This window comes from Furipterus horrens, unplaced genomic scaffold, assembly GCF_987537825.1.
Source record: "Furipterus horrens unplaced genomic scaffold, mFurHor1.1.pri manual_scaffold_17, whole genome shotgun sequence".
Taxonomy (NCBI): domain Eukaryota; kingdom Metazoa; phylum Chordata; class Mammalia; order Chiroptera; family Furipteridae; genus Furipterus; species Furipterus horrens.
In genome coordinates, this window is record NW_028327187.1 from 54,284,706 (window position 1) to 54,291,505 (window position 6,800).

Sequence of the window (6,800 nt, forward strand, 5' to 3'; positions counted from 1 at the left end):
TATGTATACACCAAAGTCATTATCTTTTGATAGGTGTTATCATTTGTTTTGTAAAAGACACTATAAGCAAAGTTAAGGCAAAAGACAGACTAGGACAAAATATCTGCAGCACATATAACAGAGGGTTAATATTTCTAATACGCAAAGATGTTTTACAAAAGAAGAAATGAGAAAATAACAAAGGTAAAGAAGTAAAAAAGAGCACTTTTGTGTAAGATGCAGAATCTCGAGATGGTGTTAGTAAGCAGCATGTTAATTAACCTTTGGATTACCACCTAGGGAAGGAAGAGGAAGGAAGCAGGAGTGAGCAGAGGGAGAAGTAGAGCTGTGATGCAGGCCCAAAGATATTCTTAACTAGAATGGCCCTTCAAAGTCATCCCTCATCACTTTCTTTCAAGGCAATCATAAATGGGACTATAGTACAGCTATCATTCATTTTCAGCTTATGCCCATGCACCATGGCAATCCATCCATGTAACAAACACAGGCTTTTTCCTTCTTTGTCATCTGGTCATAAGGTAAGCACTCATACACAATAAGTGTAAGCACAGGAAAAGATGCTGGTGAAATGGTGGTGGATGACATGGGAGTCTGGGCAACCTGCTCATATAGTTACTTGTGTCCTCTGGCCCTACTTGTGTTGGATTTATCACTTCGTTATGAGAGCTTATTGTTATGCCCATTCGACCTTAAGATTTGGTGGGTTTGACAGAACCCATCTCATGATGAGGAATTGTGGCCACTTGCTCATCTGGTGTCCCATGATCAGCTTGCTCCATTTCTACCCAGAGGAAGTAGCATGCTGGGAGTTATTTTTCAAAGACATATAATTCCCCTCTGAAGATGGCATGGCCTGGCTCCCAAATACCAGGGATCTGCATTGTAATTATCCCATGGGATTAGCCGAAAACTCCACAGAGCATGTTTTTTCATCATTACTACTTTTAATACCATAGAGTACTGTGTTCATATGGCCCAAGCAGCAGGATTGCACTGTACTACAGACCTACTGCTGTGCACTTCCTGCTTTGACTTTCACTCAAAGTATCAGTTTTCACATGATCCAGCATATGGGTCAGAGCAGTATTCCCAAGTGAAGAATATACTGCCTCTAGAACCAGAACAGGACTACCAGAAGTTGCACTTTCCTTCTTTGTGGTGAGAGGTGTCAAGTAAAATAGTTTGTCTTTTACCTTGGATAAAATTTGTGTGTCCCTAACCAATCAATACTTAAGAAATGTACTGATGTGCAAGGCCCCTGAATCATTATAGGGCTTATCTCACATGTTGTGAGTGATTGTGTATCACCAAGGTCACCGATGTGCAAGACACTTTTTGTTCATCCAGTTTTACTAGCATGATTTCTTCCATATAATGAATTAATGTGATGCTCTGTGGGGTATCAAGATCTCTCCAGACTATATTAGACAGAGGTTAAGAGAGTTAACACAGCCCTGAAACAAAACTAAAAATGTATATTTTTGTCTGTCCCATATAGATCTGAAGGTTTTATGATCCTCTTTTCTGAATAGTATGGAAAAGAACACATTCACCAAAATAATGGCAGCATACCACATACCTGAGTCTGTGTTAATCTGCTCTAGCAAATATACTACCTCTAGCACAGTGGCAGAAATTAGGGCCACTATTTTCTTGGGTTTATAATACTCTGTCATTTAGCAAGATCTATCTGATTTTTTTCCCATGGGTCAGATTAATGAATGAAATATAGATACAAAAATGTCTAACACCCCTGCATGCTTCGATCATTAAGAATGACACTAATTTCCACACTTCCCTGCCAAATACAATATTATTTTTCCCACTATTCCATTTTGGGAAAGTTTTCTAACTTATAAAAATTTTAAAGTATAATACAGTTAACATTCATAGAGATATTGACTATATTCTAAATTTTGTATTTTATCATATAATTATCCTTTCTTATATCTGTATATCACACTACCTAATTTTTTATTCATTTCAAAGTAAGTTGCAGGAATCATTGAAATAATTCAGTATGCATATTGTTAGAGATCAATGTTTGTTTTCAGTTATTATTTTAGGCGAAATTTTCATAATGAAATGAACAAATATTAAGAGTACCATTTGACAATTTTGATAAATGCATATAGCCCATGTATCATGCCACCTAAGTAGCTCTGCCCCAAAACAAATATACACACCTGGACTAGCCCAACCTGAGTAAGATCACAAGCTACTTATCCAGTTCTTTGTGCACAGGTGCCTTCTTCCCTCTGAACTCCAAGTACCCAGGAAACACACTTTCTTGACTCACAGCTGAAGACTGGCCTTGTGACCAACTGACACGAAGAGCAATCCCCAGGAGAGTCAGCTTTCAGTTAGCTAACAGCACACTCCTTCCTGGTCTGGAACTCATCCCCTATATGTTCTCCACTTCCTGTCCCCCTAGGTAGCTGGAGCTTCCTCCTCTTCCCCTTGATATGCTCTGGAATATGTGTCAGGTAGTAAGCAGGAGGAGGCAGGCTGCCCAGAGTCACAGTGGAAAAATGGAAATCATGGAGCACACATGCTCTCTGCTGACCAATGTGCCAGCCCCAGGCAGGTTCACTCAGACACCTAATAAGAGCCTAAGAACAGAAAGAAGGAGGGCTTTCACTTAAAATTCAACAAAGCCCAGAAGGGAGAGCAGCTTTCTCTAGGAAGGCCGTATGGCTGGCATTAAACTGGAGGCAAGTTGGATAAAGGGAGCAAGCTGCATGCAGGCCTGGTTGGGGTACTGGAAGTGAGACTAGAAGGCTCATTCAACACTTTATTCCTGCCATTTATCTCAGACTGCCAGGTACACAGGGTGAGGGCCATCTCCTCTCCTGGCAAGCCTTTTATGGAGCCGTCACTCTGGCTGGGAAGTCCTTTAGTTATCTACTTGATCATGGACCTTAGGCCTGAGCCCTAGATATGCTCTCTGGGCTTCTCCCACAGAGCTCCCCTCAATTCCTGATTTCCTATTCAGACCCTCGGCCAGATTGCTGTCCCCCGAGTCCCCTCCTTCCACAGATTAATTATGATTCCTGCCTGCGTTCCCCTGTTCCTCTTGTGGTGAAACTACCTGGCTAATTTAGCTCTCTCTAAATCTACTTAGATATCTAATTGATCTGCCAGGTGGAGAGTATATCTCCCCAACCTCTGCAATTTATTTTCTGAAATCTGTTTGCCTTCCCTGAGTCTTCAAAATGGGAACTAAATTCAGAGCTGTAGAAAACACCATGTCAATCACTGTAATGAAACTTAATCTTTGACTTCCAGCCAAGATGGAGGCCTAGACAGACATGCTGCATCTCCCTACACAACTAAGAAGGAATACAACTACCCCAAAATTAGAGACAACCAGAAGTTACAGAAAACAGAGCTGCATGGAAGTCCCAAAACAAAGATATAAAGAAGAAATACTTATTCAGACAGGTAAGAGGGGCAGAGCCAGGGCGGAGAAGATGTGGTGTGGTGGCAGCAGCAATGGTGGCAGCAGCAGGTTGCTGGAAAATGCAGTCACACATTCTAAAAAGTCAGGATGGACACCTGGGGAGCTTACCCAGCACCAGACCAGACCACGCAGCTCATGGTCCCAACGCCAGGGAAAATAAAGCCTCATTGCTTCTGACTGTGCAAACTAGTGGGAGTTGGGGCAGAGGAAGACACTGCTGGTCTCTCAGCAGAATCCGCTTGTTTAAAGGGTTCCCATGGCCCTAGAACATCTGCAAACCCACCCACTCTGGGCATAACAGCCAGGGCAAAAACTAGAGAGGCATCAGTCCCATACAAAGTGGGAGAAGTGCCTGGAAAAAGGGAGAGTGCTGAGAAAGTGACATTTTTCCCTCTCAGACCCCTCCCCCACATACAGCACCAGAATGTGGTGAAACAGGTCACCCTCTACTGCCGAGAAAACCTAAGGCTCCGCCCCTTACAATTGAACAGGAGCAACAGCTCTACCTAAGACACAGAGGCAAACCAACACAGGAGCCTGTCAGGATGAGGAAACAGAGAAGTATGGCCCAAAATGGGGAACGGATCAAGGTTCCAGTAGGAGAACTAAGCAACAAGGAGATAGCCAACCTAATAGATGCAGAGTTCAAAACATTGGTGATAAAGATGCTCACAGGCTTGATAGATATGCTTAAGTACGGCAAACACATAAGGGAAGAAGTGAAGGCTATTCTAAGTGAAATAAAGGAAAATCCACATAAAACCAATGGTGAAGGGAAGGAAACCAGGGTTCAAATCAATGATTTGGAACATAAGGAGGAAAACAACAGTCAACCAGTACAAAATGAGGAAACAAGAATTGAAAATAATGAGGAGAAGCTTAGGAATGTCTGGGACAACTTTAAACATTCCAACATCCAAACCATAGGGTGCCAGAAGGAGAAGAGGAAGAACAAAAAATTGAAAATATATATGAGAAAATAATGAAGGAAAACTCCCCATGTATGGTGAAGGAAATAGACATACAAGTCCAGGAAGCACAGAGTCCCAAACAAGCTAGACCCAAAAGGACCACACCAAAACACATCATAATTAAAATGTCAAAGGTTGAAGATAAAGAGAGAATCTTAAAAGTAGCAAGAGAAAAGCAGAGAGTTACCTACAAGGGGGTGCCTATAAGACTATCAGCTGATTTCTCAAAAGAAACTCTGCAGGCAAGAAGAGAGTGGCAAGAAGTATTCAATGTGATGAAAAGCAAGGACTTACAACCAAGATTACTCTATCCAGAAAAGCTATTATTTAGAATGGAAGGGCAGATGAAGTACTTCCCAGACAAGGTAAAGCTAAAGGAGCTCATCATCACCAAGCTATTATTATATGAAATGTCAAAGGGACTTACTTAAGAAAAAGATCAAAATTATGAACATTAAAATGACAACAAACACAACTGTCAACAACCGATCTAAAAGATAAGAACAAAATCCAACTAAACAAACAACCAGTACAGGAACAGAATCATAGGTATGGGGATCATTCAGAGGGTTATCAGCAAGGAGGGGGGAGGGGAAGAAATGAGGAAATGGTGCAGAGATTAAGAAGCATAAATAGTAAATACAAAATAGACAGGGGGAAGTTAAGAATAATATAGGAAAGGGTGAAGCCAAAGAACTTATATGCATGAACCATGGACATGAACTAAGGGGGGTGGGATTGCTGGAGGGAAGGGGGGTACTGGGCAGAGGGGAGCAAAGGGGGAAAAATTGAAACTACTGTAACAACATAATCAATAAAATATACTTAAGAAATGAAACTTAATCTATGTTCAAAATGTATATTAATATTGTATCCCAAATGTTATTTTTTGTGTGTGTGTGTTGAAACTTTTACCAGTAGCAAGAAGCCATTGGAAAAATAAGTACCAAATGCAAATCAAGTTAGACTAACCAGGGGTCCTATTTGAAATGGCTGGTAGGTACAGATAATCCAGAGTTAGTGGAAAGCAGCTCCTTTGAATTAGGAAACAAGGCTTTATATATCCTCTCCATCAATGTTTTTGTCTTCCTTTTTATATTCTCTATGGAATGTCATAGAGGACAAAGTAGCCAGAGAATGAAGAGGTTGGAAAAACAAATTAAGTTAAACTAATTCGTAAAGTGCAGGTCAGTGGTTCTGAAACTTGAACCAGAATCAAAATCACCTATAGGTCTGGGCTGGAGCATGAGAATTTTCATGTCTAACATGAGGTACTGATGCTATTGGTCTGGGGACCACACTTTGAAAAACACTGCATTAGGGGTTGTGTTGAGTATGCTTGAAGGTCAAGAGTTTTTGGTCCTGGGAGGACTTGCCCAGAGGCAGGGACTTCACCATGTGACCTGGGGGAGGTTGTTCCTCAGTGAGACTGGGCTTTGGGCAGAACCCAACAACCCAACCCTGGGGTTCTTACTGTGGCCAAAGAGATGAATTATACCCTCGACCTCCTGTCAAAGGCCCAGTCTCCACTGGAGACTTCAAACCCCTGATGTCATACCTCCCTCTTCCTGGGTGGTGGAGGGAACTGAGGAACCAATACTCAGGGCACAAGACACATGGCACAAATGCTATAGCCCTGTGCTATAGAACAGGGGTAGTTCTTAAACTAAGCTTTCATCAGAGATGCCTGAGGCAGTGGTGCTTAGTAAAGTCCAGATTGCTGGGCCCATCCCCACAGCTTCTGGTTAGTAGACCTGGGATGGTGGTGGCTGAGAATGTGGGTTTTCAACAGGTTTCCTGGTGATGTTGACTGATGCCTCTTGGTCAATGGAATAAAAAGGCTTCTGTGTTCTTAAGTTCTGACAACTGAGGCATAGAATCCTTGGCATCTGAGAAAGATGCAGACCAGGGAGCAGCCTGAATGGAAACTGGGAATTTATGTGGCACCAGGCTAAAACACTATGTCACCCTATGTCTGTTGACTTCAGGATGAGTAATCATTTAAAATATATTTGAAACCAATCATTGGATGATATTATTTAGGTTCAGCTATTTCAACAAAGGGAAGAGGGATGAGAACCAACATTTACTGAGGATTGAGCTCTCTTGAACTTCACACTAGGCCCTTTATAGATGTTATCTCATTTGCTTCTTGCAACAACCATACGAAAAGCATATCAATAAAAAAATAACATCCCCAGTTTTTTCAGATGAGGAAAATAAGCCTCAGATAGTTTAAGTGATCTGCTTAAAGTAACAAACCAACCTGGACCTGGGATAGATACCATCTCAGGTCTACCTCCGAAGTCCTTTCCACTGTACCCTGCTCATGAATGCTTAAGGGATACATCCTTGTGGAAAGAGCA